The sequence below is a fragment of the Artemia franciscana genome, chromosome 7 (genome assembly GCF_032884065.1).
Source record: "Artemia franciscana chromosome 7, ASM3288406v1, whole genome shotgun sequence".
Taxonomy (NCBI): domain Eukaryota; kingdom Metazoa; phylum Arthropoda; class Branchiopoda; order Anostraca; family Artemiidae; genus Artemia; species Artemia franciscana.
Window position 1 is genome coordinate 18,718,492 of NC_088869.1, and position 13,969 is coordinate 18,732,460.

At 33.4% G+C, this 13,969-nt stretch overlaps 1 protein-coding gene across 1 annotated transcript in view; it reads right to left on the minus strand.

The window, feature by feature from the left end:
• The window catches only part of LOC136028939 (G-protein coupled receptor moody-like), a 131,066-nt gene that overhangs the window by 54,999 nt on the left and 62,098 nt on the right, over positions 1-13,969 (minus strand). The window lies entirely within an intron of this gene.

Sequence of the window (13,969 nt, forward strand, 5' to 3'; positions counted from 1 at the left end):
TCTTGGAAAGGCTTTGGACTTGAGACTGGTCATTGACTCCTTTTGTAGTTTGCTTTGGTAGTTCTACAGCAAGACTCGGGTTTTGCTATAACAAATTTAAATATTCTGGGGACATTTTGTTTCGTTCATTCGTTATTTTGTTTCATTCATTAGTTATTAATTAGCTTGTTTTATATATTTTTAATTCTTATTTCAGTACGAAGATTATGCAAAATTGTACTTATACTACAATACATAAATTTGTCCTGAATTTATTTTAATTAAACCAAAACGATAGATCAATCTTTTTAAAATAAAACCATTGCTTCTTATTCGGCCCTTGTGCTGTGTTCAATTTATCTCTAGGATTAGACGTAGCTTATCCTTAATTATTTATACAATACAATTTTCTTATATATTCATTAACCGGCAGTTTGGTGTCTGCACCTTACTTCTTCTCTAGACTCTGTTTAAACAGGTTAGAACTAAATAATGCTTGACTGAATCGCTCCTGAACAATCCAAGTGGTTAGCCCCTTGGTGTAATTTTTGCATTCTTAGATGCTCCGATTACAGCTCAATCTAACCTTTTGAGGGGAAATTTTGATTTCGGAACACAAATATGTAAAGTATTTGAAGGGACTGCAGCCAGGAGGTATATATTATAGAAAAAAGCTTCTTATTGATGAATAGAAATTTTTTTGCTCTATTTTTTGATACCCACAACAACAATTTCAAGCATACCAATCTAGAATGCAAACCCTAAACAGGTTTTATAATTATTTTGGAATTATAAAAAAAATAATTGTCGGCTTTAAGATTTGATTATGCCAAAATATTCACCAGATTTTTTTACTTCTATTGACATAAAAACCGCCAAAATCACTAATTCAGGAACGTCAGGCAAACTCCAAATGTTTAACATGGGAGGTATAGGAAGATTCTTTCCGAGTCCGTCCAGCCTTAAAGCATGTTTTACCATTACCAGTTCTTTTATTATTATACCACACCATTGTTGCGCCTTATATTTCTTATGGTTGTGTCCTTTGGTCGAGTAATTTCTATGCAAATTTTAAAAGAGTGCAGATCCTACAAAATAAAACAGTACGTCTTCTTGGTAATTATGTAGAAAATGTGAATGATACCGCGTCATGTTTTAAGAAATTACGAGTGCTTAACATTGGTCAGATTCGAGATTATCAAGCTGCTGTTTTTGCGTATCGATGTTGCAATGATGTATTCTCTCCAGTTTTTACCAGTTTTTTTCGAGTAAATCGTTCACTCCATGGGTATGAGACTAGAGAGGCAGATAATTTTATTGTTGAGTACCGAGACACCACACGTGCAGCTTTCGGAATTAGGTATTTAGCTCCGGCTATTTGGAATGATATCCCAGCTGGCATTAGGGAGGCGGAACATATTGGGTTGTTTAAAGTAAATTTAAAAAAACATTTATTGGAAGTGGGGAGATAATTCTTTTTTTTCTTTTTCTTCTTTTTTTTTAATTATTGTTAGCCTTTATTTATTTATATTCTGGTATTAAGGAGTAATTGAGTGAGAGTGTTTTGTCCTTTTTTAGTTTCCGTTTTTTTTAGTTTCTGTTTTTTTTTTTTTTTTCTTATTAAATTAGGTTGAGAATCAGAGGATTGCAGCCGTCCAACATCAGGCTCTTTGAGCCTTCCCCAGGGTGGTTGTGTGTATTTATAGTTTTTGTAATTAGTAGTTAATAACGAGAGTTCTATTAAATATTCATTTTATGACTAAAAAGTTCAGGGTATCAGTGCATGTCCCTGTTGAACCAACTTACGGAGATGCTAGTGACTCAGATGGATTTTACTTACAGTTGGAGGAGCAAATAGACAGGTTATCAGGTAGAAATATGATGCTTTTACTAGGAGATTTTAACGCATAGGTTGGTAGAAATAGAGATAGATGGTATCCTAGCCAAGGTAAATTTGGTGTAGGAAAAGAAAACAGTAATGGCTACAGACTTTTGCAATTTTGCAGGTATGACAACCTAGTTATAATTAATACGGTGTTTGGTCGTAAAATGGCCCATAAGTTGACATGGTATTCACGTGATGGTAGGACAGCAAACCTTATTGGTTATGTTATCAAACAGTTCGTGGTAACGAACTGTAGTAAAGAACGACCCGGCTCAATAGTAACCAAAACTCTAAAAAATTGAATTTTGATATCAATAGCTACATCAAAAGAATTGCATTTTAATGCTGATTTTAAATATATAAGTTTCATTAAGTTTAGTCTTACCCATCAAAAGTTACGAGCCTGAGAAAATTTGCCTTATTTAAGAAAATAGGGGGAAACACCCCCTAAAAGTCATAGAATCTTAACGAAAATCACACCATCAGATTCAGCGTATCAGAGAACCCTACTGTAGAAGTTTCAAGCTCCTATCTACAAAAATGTAGAATTTTGTATTTTTTGCCAGAAGACAAATCACGGGTGCGTGTTTTTTTTTTTTTTTTTTTTTTTTTTTTTTTTTTTTTTTTTTTTTTTTTTTTTTTTTTTTTCCCAGGGGTCATCGTATCGACCAAGTGGTCCTAGAATGTCGCAAGAGGGCTCATTCTAACGGAAATGAAAAGTTCTAGTGCCCTTTTTAAGTGACCAAAAACATTGGATGGCATCTAGGCCCCCTCCCACGCTCATTTTTTTCCCAATGTCAACGGATCAAAATTTTGAGATAGCCATTTTGTTCAACATAGTCGAAAACCATAATAACTATGTATTTGGGGATGATTTACTCCCCTACAATCCCTGGGGTAGGGGCTGCAAGTTACAAACTTTGACCAGTGTTTACATATAGTAATATGGTTATTGGGAAGTGTACAGACGTTTTCAGGGGGATTTTATTTTGTTTGGGGTGTGGGGCTGAGGGGAGGGGGCTATGTTGGAGGATCTTTCCTTGGAGGAATCTGTCATGGGGGAAGAAAAATTCAAGGAAAAGGGCGCATGATTTTCTAGCATTACTATAAGAAAACAATGAAAAATAAACATGAAAACGTTTTTTCAAATGAAAGGAAGAAGTAGCATTGAAACTTAAAACGAACAGAGATTTTTACGCATATGAGGGGTTCTAAAAATACTTTAGCATAAAGAGCGAGATATTTAGGAGGAGATAAATACCTTGCTCTTTATGCTAAAGTATTTTTAGTAATTTCAACTATTTATTCTACGGCCTTTCTGATTCAGGGGTCATTTTTAAAGAATTGGGACAAAACTAAAGATTTAGTGTAAAAAGCGATGTATTAACGAGGATACAAACCCCCTTGTATACATGATAAAAATATAGGATTGTGAAAGTTTGTTACGTAAGTTGCTAATTTATAAGTTACGTATATTTTTTACTAATAAAAACGTTCGTTAAAAATTAAAAGTTCTAGTTGCCTTTTTAAGCAACCGAAGAATTGGAGGGCAACTAGGCCTCCTTCTCCACCTCTTATTTCTCAAAATCGTCTGATCAAAACTAAGAGAAAGCCATTTATCCAAAAAAAGAATTAATATACAAATTTCATTTTAATAATTTATGTGGGGAGAGCCAAAACCAAACATGCATTAATTCAAAAATGTTCAGAAATTAAATATAAAAAAAACTAATTTTTTTAGCTGAAAGTAAGGAGCGAGATTAAAACTTAAAACGAACAGAAATTACTCCGTATATAAAATGGGTTGTCTCCTCCGCAATCCCTCGCTCTTTACACTAAAGTTTGACTCTTTGCCACAATTCTACTTTTTAAAACAATTAAAAGCTTTAGCGTAAAGAGCGAGGGACTGCGGAGGAGACAACCCATTTTATATACGGAGTAATTTCTGTTCGTTTTAAGTTTTAATGTCGCTTTCAAAAAAGAGAAAAATATAAACTAAGGAGATGTGAAGTGGAGGACATGGATAAAATTGCCGAGGATCTGGAAGATGCAGCTAGACGGTGTAATAATAAAATATTATACTGGTATGTTAATAAATTGAGAGGGATTATTCAATCCGGACTGGTCCCAGGTAAAGATGGGAATGGGGCCACAATTAGTGATAAGGAAAGAGTTAAAGAGAGATGGTTGGAACATTGTGAGAATGTACTAAACCGAGATACAATTACAGGAAAAGATATAGATCAAAATGAAAAAGTGTGTAATACCTTGGATGTGAAGGATGATTTATTTTGTGAGGAAGAATTAGCGACAGTAATAAAAGGATTAAAAAATTATAAGGTTCCAGGTACTGATAGTGTGATAAATAAGCTTTTGTAATATGATGGCTCTGAGGTTAAAGATAAGTTACTGAAGATTATGAATATGATTTTTGAATAAGGGGAAGTACCTAATGATTTTAGGAAAACACTAATTAAACCACTGTATAAGAAAGGTGACAAGAGTGAGGGTCGTAATTATTGAGGCATTAGTCTGGTTTCTGTAGGTAGCATCTACTTAGTAATATAATACTTTTAAAACTGAGAGATGCTGTAGACAATGCTTGAAGAGAAGAACAGTGCGGTTTTGGAAAAGGTAGGAAAATTGGTATTGACCAATTTTTCACTCTTAGGTTAATAATTGAGAAGTGCCTTCGTTGTCAAACAACTTTGGTCCTCAGTTTTATAAATTATGAGCAAGTGTTCAATTCTGTTGATAGAAGAGCTTTAGCAAAGGTCTTATCCTTATAGGGTATACCAGACAAATACATTAAAGTGATTTGTGCTATATACGAGAATAATACTGCTGTGGTTTTGGTAGGAAATGAGGTTAGCAATTGGTTTTTTATTAAATCAGGAGTTAAGCATGGCTGTGCTCTATCTCCCTTTATCTTGATCATTTTGATAGACATCCTCTTAAGGAGCACGGGTAAGGCAATTGGAGACCACGGAATCAAATGGAGAGGAAAAACTCTCCTGGACTTAGATTATGCTGATGATATTGAATATTGAATGAAAGTTTTTTGATCATATTATTTGAAATTTTTTTGATCATATATTTGATCATATTGACTGATCATATTGAATGAAAGTTTGAGCAAATTGAACGAATTTTTAGAGGTTTTACGAGTTCAGGGTGTTAGAATAGGTTTGAAAATTATTGTTAAGAAGATTAAAACACTAAGGCTTGGAATAAGTGAAGATGAAAGGTGACGTTGCGTAACCAAGAGATTGATCAGGTGGGCAGCTTCACTTGCCTTGGTAGCATTATTAGTAAAGACGGTGGGAGCAGTGAAGATGTTAAAAGTAGAATAGCCAAGGCTCAGAGTGTTTTTCCACATTTTGTAAGAATAGGAAGAAAAAGTTCAAAGTTTGTAATAATAGGAAGATAAGTCTGCAAACCAAGAATATTGGAAGGTACAGTGTTGACAGTGGTCAAATATGGCTCTAAAATATGGGCGCTCCGAATAGTGGATGAAAATTTACTAGATGTTTTCCAGAGAAATTGCCTACGGATTTTTCTAGGTACCCGGCTGATTGATCGTATTTCAAACAGTAGGTTGCACGAAAAATGTAGTTCAGTCCCGCTATCTAGGGGTATAAAGAAAGAAAGGTTGAGATGGCTAGGGCACGTTCTTCGGATGAAGGATGACAGATTGCCGAACATTGTCCTTTTTGTCCAATAAGCAGGTTGTCCTCGTTTGGGGTGGGAGGATGTCATAAATAAAGATTTGGGGTGTAAAGAGGGCGGCCTTGAATAGATTAGGTTGGAGGAGGAGCGTGCGTAGCTGTGTTGGCCTCAGTCTGCTTGGTGCTGCGGTGATTTATAAGTAGTAGTGGTAGTAGTAGCAGTAGTTTTCCTTAACTATTGAGTCTAAAACGTCCTTCGTTATGGAAAAATTTTCTCCGTAGAATTGAATCACGTTTTAGGTAATGTTAGTGTAAAACACTCTAGGGTGTTACGTGAAAGAAGCGTTAATGAGTAATATTTAAAAGATTTAAGATGTTGACAGCCGAAAGGCTAGGAACTAAGTTGCTGTGCTTAATGAAAAAATATGGAGGCTGGATGGTAAGTAGAGGAGATTAGCCTAAAATAGGTTGAAGGGCTTGGGATGCTGGGGGGCTGTCGGAAAGACTAGAGGGACATTTCTGCTTTACCGAAAACTAAATTGACTACTTAAATGGAATGTCATATTCAAATATAGCTGAAATTTGACCTTTTGTTCAGGCAATGAATTTCCTATCCATTTAAAAGGATTGGATTAAACAAACAAAAAAAGTTGAGGAAAATTGGAAGCATATTAGACGACAAAAATTTCGAGTTTTTATCTGGTTTTAAAATAAAGAAAGAAATCATTTCAAAGTTTAACTTGTTTTTATTAAATTTCAAATGACTATCTGGCCTTTTGGGGATTTGAAGAGAAATACAACTGCATTATTCGTTTGAGTGCTGACATTTACATTACTATAAATTATAAATTTTTATGGGCAAAAAGTGTTGTAAATTTCAACTATTAGGTTTTGCTGGTTTATTTCTGTTCAACGTGTTATACTAATTTGGTCAATTTGACCTTCTTAAGCTGTTTGGCGCCAAACAGCTTCCTATAGGGAATTTATTCTGATTTTGACAAATTCTCTGAATTTTTATTCATTTGTTCATTTTCATTAATTTACTAAACTGTGGTAAGAGACAATTACAAAAGTTTCTTCTTTAATTCAATTTTAAAAAGGATACTGCATACCAGAGATGTATGTACAATAAAGGTTTTGGGGCCCACCCCCTGCCAAATCTTCCCGAGTTTAACGGTATATCTTATTCAAATTCACAAACAATTATTTCTTATGATCTCCCTCACCCCACCAGGAAAACATTTTCCACGTAAGCGCATTCTTTGCGCCATAAGGACGGCTAAAGAATCGTTAGGAATTTAGTTTTTTTTTCGAAAAATAGCTCATGTTTTAAAAAATATACTTAGAAAAAAAGGCTGAAAACTCAGTGTTGGCTGTGAGTCAAACAAAGTTTAACTTATTGGGCCAAATTAGACGTAGCGAAGATCAGTTGTCCGAACAGTCGTCCGAGAGGTGCGAAGTTTTCAGTTGTTTTTTTTACATTTTTTTTACACTTTTTTTTATACATTTTTATATATATATATATATATATATATATATATATATATATATATATATATATATATATATATATATATATATATATATATATATATATATATATATATATATATATATATATATATTTATATATATATATATATATATATATATATATATATATATATATATATATATATATATATATATATATATATATATATACATATATATATATATATATATATATATATATACACATATATATATATATATATATATATATATATATATATATATATATATATATATATATATATATATATATATATATATATATAAAACCTACTCAAAAGATTCGTGTTTACTGTCTCGGGCAGCCATTTTAAACCACTTAGAAGCCTCATTTCAGACACCTCCGAGTTTTAATAAGTTTTCAAAGGCTCTGTCAATAACGAAACTTCAGGATATGACACGTCAATTATTCTCGGAGAATTAGCATTGAACAGTCAAAGATTGGAGCTTATATTTGCAGAACAAACAGCAAGGCGTGATAGCTTTATTGAAGATCAAGGCAAATGTTTGTGAAGTATTTATCCCTAGTATTAAAAACGATTTGGAGGCTTCATTTCAAGCCTATTGAGGCAATAATAAAATCTTCATTTACAGGGTTAAATATCAGATTTTCTGACAGCACATGGATCTCCTCTTTTGATTATTTTTCCTCCTTTTTGGCATTTGTCAAAGTGGCAAATCATCTTGACTTTACGATTGTAAGATGATGAGTTAAGAAGTGCCATTGAAATGAGTGCGGTGATTTCAAAAAGCGGCCAGCAAACGATTATCCAGGAGGGGGGGTACCGAGTATGACCCCACCCCCCACAAAAAATCTTTGCCTGACTCTTAAAAATGTAGCAAAATGCATATAAATAAATCTTTGATGTATTTTTTCAGTTTTTCGTACCCCTCACTCCCCTTCCCAGAAAAAACATGTATCTCTTCCCAAACAGAAATCTTAGATGCCCCTTGCTAGTAAATTTCGGTTTAATAACTACATATTGAGAAATTAAAATATTACTGGATTGCAATATATTACCGAAATATAACAAAATGAGTTAAAAAAAAATAACAAAATAGATTCAAAGGATTAGTTTAATTTCTTTTAGCCTTCTTTAAAGAAGAAAAATTTATATTGAAATTCCCAAAAAGTTGACGGGTCACAAAATTTCGAATTTACAGGAGTTCCTTCCAAAATTTAGGTTAGATTTTACACTGAGGGTGGCTTTGAAATGATAACCCCAAATTGTCTAATTACTCGTACGCCTATTTAGGTACACTAGTTTCAAGAAAACTGTATAGTTTTGAAAGATATGAAGCCTAGATTTTTGCAATGATTTTTTGGATATGATGTCCTAAATACCTATCTTCTTCCTCAGCTATACCAGTGGCATCAGCTTAGGGAGGGAGTATTCCCCCCCCCCTAGATGTTTTCCCTCCCTAGCTTTTGAAAAATACCTTTTTATCTAGCTTGTCATTCGAAAATGGCTTTTTTGGTATTTTCACTGAAAAAAAGTTAGAAACAGAAAAATTTTCCCTGCGAGATTTCGAAAACCGTATCCCCCCCCCCAACTTTAGTGAATTGACACTGCTGGGTAAATCGACTGGAATAATGTTTCTAGTTTCCCGGCAAATCCGATTTCGAACATGCTCCTTCATTCACCCGAAAATGGATGAAGCCCTCGAGGATTCATAGAGTTACTGAAAAAGTATATTTCGAATTTTTTTCTTTCTTTAAACTTGATGTATCCCAAAGGATTTATAAGTAATTATTTAAATCGAAATAATTCAAAAAGAAAATAATGTCAACATTAGGGAGCGAAATCCAGGAGCAGAACCACAGACCAATGCTACCACGAATTAATATGGTACATCGGTTCTTTGGGTTCAAAAAAGCGTTTCACGTCTAAAAATTTATAATTTTGAATTCAAAGTGTTGCGTTTTTATATTATCAGATTTGGCAAGTGGGTGAGATTTATGGAGCTTGGAGTACATTCAAGGATTGAACTAACCATTGTTAGGAATGAGAATTATGACAATATCCGGAGGGATGAATTACAAGCGAAATGCACACGGTATGTAGCGGAAAATTAATCTTAAGTGTTACTGGGACACAATGAAACGAATAAAAAAATTGTCCTTTGAAACGTTACACCAAAACCCTGTTCTTTTTTTCCTCTTGTTATTTTTACTTTTAAGTGTGCATTTTTGTGTATATGTTTTAATTATGATTAAAGTCCTCACCTAAAGTTCTATGATATTTTCCCACGAAACTATTATGTCTCGATTTTCCGGTCATTCTCAAAGTTGGCATTACAAGATCAGTGTCATTTGACACGATTGAACCCAAAAAGTCTTATTACCCAAAAATTTGAACCCAAAAAGTCTTATTACCTATATTTTGTCATCAAACAAAGTGTCAATGTTTTTGCCATAGCAAGAAGTGTCAAGATTATTTTCTTTCATTGGACAAAGTACCATTCATCTTATCTATCAGGGAAAGTTTCATTAGTTTTAACCTGTCATTTGAGACGTGCATTGTTTTAATTTATGATTAATAGATATCGCCTTTTTTTGTAAGTGATCATGTTCTCTGTTGTTAATAGTCCCTAACTACAATTTTTCGTATATTCTTAACTCTTTACGCTCAAAAACTTCCCTGGACACTGTTTTCCCGTGTGAAAATATCCCATGAAATCATACAATCACGTTCGTAATGAAAACAATAATTTTCAGTTAAATAAAACCTTCTTTGATAGTGTGTGGGGGGGGGGGCAGTTATTTTTTATAGACATTAGGATCAAACAAAGATGTGGCATACTTTTTTTCCAATGACAGATAAAAACAATGACATTCAGTCCAATGACAAGAAAACCCAATGATGTTCTTTAGACTAGTATATTTTGGCCCATAACAATCATTTTCAAAATGGTGGAAAAAACCTTTAAGCCGATCATATAAAAGTAACGATTATACTTTTGGCAATGACACATTGGAGATGACCAACGAAACTATGACATAAAACCAATGTAAATATTTTCGTAACGAACCATCTGAATACCCCAACTAACACAAATGCAAATCGCAAACTTTAGTACTTTATTCAATCTTCCAAAGAGAAGCAAGAAACATATATCAGATCAAGTTCGTATCTGTTTTGTAACACTTAGTTTTTGGATGAACATTTAGCGAAATTTAAATTTATTTTACAAAAACCAATTGCAAACAGTACTCTGAAATTTCCCGAGGGACGCCAGGCTCCAAGCACAGAGATGCTTCCTTTTTTCTTCGCTGCTAGAAGAACGCTAGAAAGTGAATACACATTTAAAAAATTTAAAATATTATCCAAGCTTAAAACTAGCCAATTTATTAGAACTAATCTAGTTTAGTTTGTCATCCGACGGATCGTAAAAATTATTCAGTGATTCTTGAGGGAGGTACACAAGGTGGGGAATTGTGATCCTCAGGTTTAGCATTTTTTAACACGAAGATTATAACGGTACTCTTTTCATACTTCCCAGCCTTTCCAATCCAGATATGGCACCCAAAGTGACGTTTTGGGGTGCCATATGATACTTTATGAAATCGTTATCAAGTCATTATGTAAAAAGCGAATAGACATAAAAGTCATCTTTCAAATTAAGCCTTTAAGTCGCTCTTTGTGACGTTCCAATGTCCCACTAGCAGCAGAGAAAAAAAAATGGAAAAAAGGACATATCAGTGCTTTCAATGCAATAAGTGGCTTTCTTTTCTGTTCAAGGGGAGGGGTCTTTAATTTCCCAATTTAGGGTTCCAGCAATGACGGTGTATTTTTCATCTAAATTCACTACCATTTTCAAGGAGTACCATTTTTGTGAAATTTCTATAAATCTTTTTTTCAAAATAAAATTTTTCTATTAAATAAACCGAAATAATAGTTACCTTTTCTGAATCAGCTATAACTAGTAATTTTTTCACTGGTCAGCTTTCTTAAAAAAGTACTTTTAAACTTTGGTTGTTATGGGCCGTGGTTTGCTCTTTAAAAAGTTGCCACTACTCCTGCAAGTAAGTTAAACTAGACATCACTAATACCACATGTAGAAAACGAGGGGGGCACATGAAGGCATTAATTTTCATGCCAAATAACCAATCCATTTCCTTAAAATAAAACGAGTGAATAAGCCTATTAAAAATTGAATCGACACGCGGATATATTTCTGTCCTATCTTGGTAATGAAGAGAAAAAATAATCTGCTTCATCCGAAAAGCTTATCAATGTTTAATAAAATTATGCATATATGCACAATACCAAGTTTTGCATTTGTATTGAAAAGAAAAATGACGTGTAAAAATTGCCGGAAGGTAAGTGCATCTCAATAATGTTTTAAAAGGACAACCGTAGCAAATATATTTTAGTCTGAAAATATTAAGAAATTAAATATATTTTGCCAGTCTTCATGGTCAATTATTGGTCTTTTACATGTTTAACAAAGCTATTATTACATTTTCGAGCCACAATGACCTAATAAAGATTAAATTCTCAAATTAGGTTAAGATTGTTCTTCCTCGTTCTAAGCATCCTGCCATTTCTATTGGTGGAATATTTTTTTCTACTATAGCTTCAAATCGTCATAAGAAATTGTTTTATAGTAGCTTTTTTATTTGTTAGTGAAATTCACATACTATTTTTTATATGACAAATTCATGTTAGTTGGTGGAAGCACATGCAATAGCAAACATTAGTATAAACAAACTTAAGGATGGCGAATGTGGAAAACCAGAATAACAGGAATTTTAGAAACAGAATGCACACGGCTAGTTATTTACACCAGTCCCAAAATGTAGCACCTGAATCACCAGTTACAGAGACTGGACCCGTAAGTGACAAATTCAAACCATGACCCTGGTTTCACATTACAGCTAAGTTGTCTGTGCTAAGTTGCTTTCGCTACAGAGCTTAAGTAAATTGGTTTCACAATGAAATTTATCCTCTCACACTTTCGCTTCCATAAGCTCCATAACTTGAGCTTTTCTATATTATTTAATTTTTAAAAATGAAGATCTAAAGACATGGAAGGTACTAAGGAAGCAAATGGAAACAAATATTATTTTTTGTCCCTTGGATTGTACAAAAAAGACCTTTCCTTAGAAAAGTCTATTGTGCAATAGTCTAATTCATCCTTGGCCAGTTCAAATCACTTTTCTTTTAAATTGGTTACGTTATGCATGTTAAGTTGAAAATTTTCAACTTTGTAATTTGCTAACGTTAAGGAGCTTAAGTAGGCTCGTAACGGAGCTTATGAGGCCTATGAACCTTAAGCGAGCAATTCTGAAAGTCCTTTTTAGCTGACGTAGAACCGGCATGAGTTTCATGGTACTTTTCTGGGGGGGGGGGGGTGGAGCAATCTCTTCACTTTTCATTTTGTATTGTTTATATTTTTTCGGTGAAGAAATGCTTTTTATATAGAATGAAAGATTGGCATTTTGTAAATCACTCATTATGGCTATGGGTTTAATTACTAGGGACACGCTATGGATAGGTAGGGATAAGGTTTAATAAACAAAAAATGGGCTATGAAAGCCTTAAGGCCGTGATTAAGTGAACTGATGGAACTCGAAAATCCCATGTTAAAATCGAAAATTTATATTTAAAAAGTACTCAAGTATTCATTGGCGGAAGATATCGCTTTTAATATCAGGCCGTAGGTTCTTGAAGATGCTACAAAATGTTTGCTAGGATTTTGCTCTATTTCCTCTAATTGCTTAGAAATCTTAGAAAATGTCTGGCTCTTTTTCACAAGTGTACCCTATGAAGGATATTGCTTTTAAAACAAAATTGGTACTATCTATAAAAGAAGACAATAGCCTGTAAGATGATTGCAACCATTTTTCGATGTATTTTCCTGTTCTGAACGGTTCCATAGAATATTTTCAGCTACCTCGATTTTCACAAGTTTTTTGCCAGAAACAATCGTTTCAGGTCGCCGATAACACCCCTAGAAACCAGATTGACAAGATTGGAAACAATGTGGATTGTTTAACACTTGGTCAGTATATGCAACCAACAAAACGTCACCTGAAGGTACAAGAATATGTAACCCCTGAAAAGTTCCTCGAATACGAGATTGAAGGAAAAAATATGGGTTTTCTCTATGTTGCGAGTGGCCCTCTGGTTCGTAGCTCATATAAAGCTGGTGAATTTTTCTTGAAAAATATTGTTGAGAAGAAAAAGAAAATAAGTTTAAATGAGTGAATAGAATTTATTATTGTAAATTAATTAGCAGCGGTGAGTTCTCACTCTACATTGTTTTTCTGTTAAATAACACATACATAAATCGTTTGAATTTTATCTGTCAAACCTCAACTTGAGGTAAGCAGGGTTGGTATTACGGCTATAGTAGCAAGCGTTTCTTGTAATATGCTAATAGTGTAGTATTGCTTAATTATACTTTAATTACAACTTTCTTATATGCTTACTTCACAGGATTTTACTGTAATTCAATTGGTTGTACTGAGTTTTCGCTCTAATTCTTTTTTGTGTAGAAAATAAATGTTAATTGAATCTTTTTCAAAACTTAGCCTGAGGTAAGTATGGTTAGTGTTGGTACCAACACTGTTAGTGTTACATTTAACATGGTGTTAAGTGATAATGTAACAAATTGTCTCTTTTAGTATAATGGATGGTTCACCCTGTGTTGGAAAAACTTTTGCACCAGCATAAGTTACGACTTGTTGATTGGTTAAGAAAGCGGACTCGAGTTCTAATTAGAATTTTACGTTATGAAAGATTATTCTACGATATAGAAAAGTTAATATAGTTGCAACAGCAGAGAATTCCTGGATTTTCCTAGGTTTTTCCTTGAAAATCTTTCATTCTTGACTATAGCTTGTCTCCATTCCACGTTTATAATTTTTAAATAG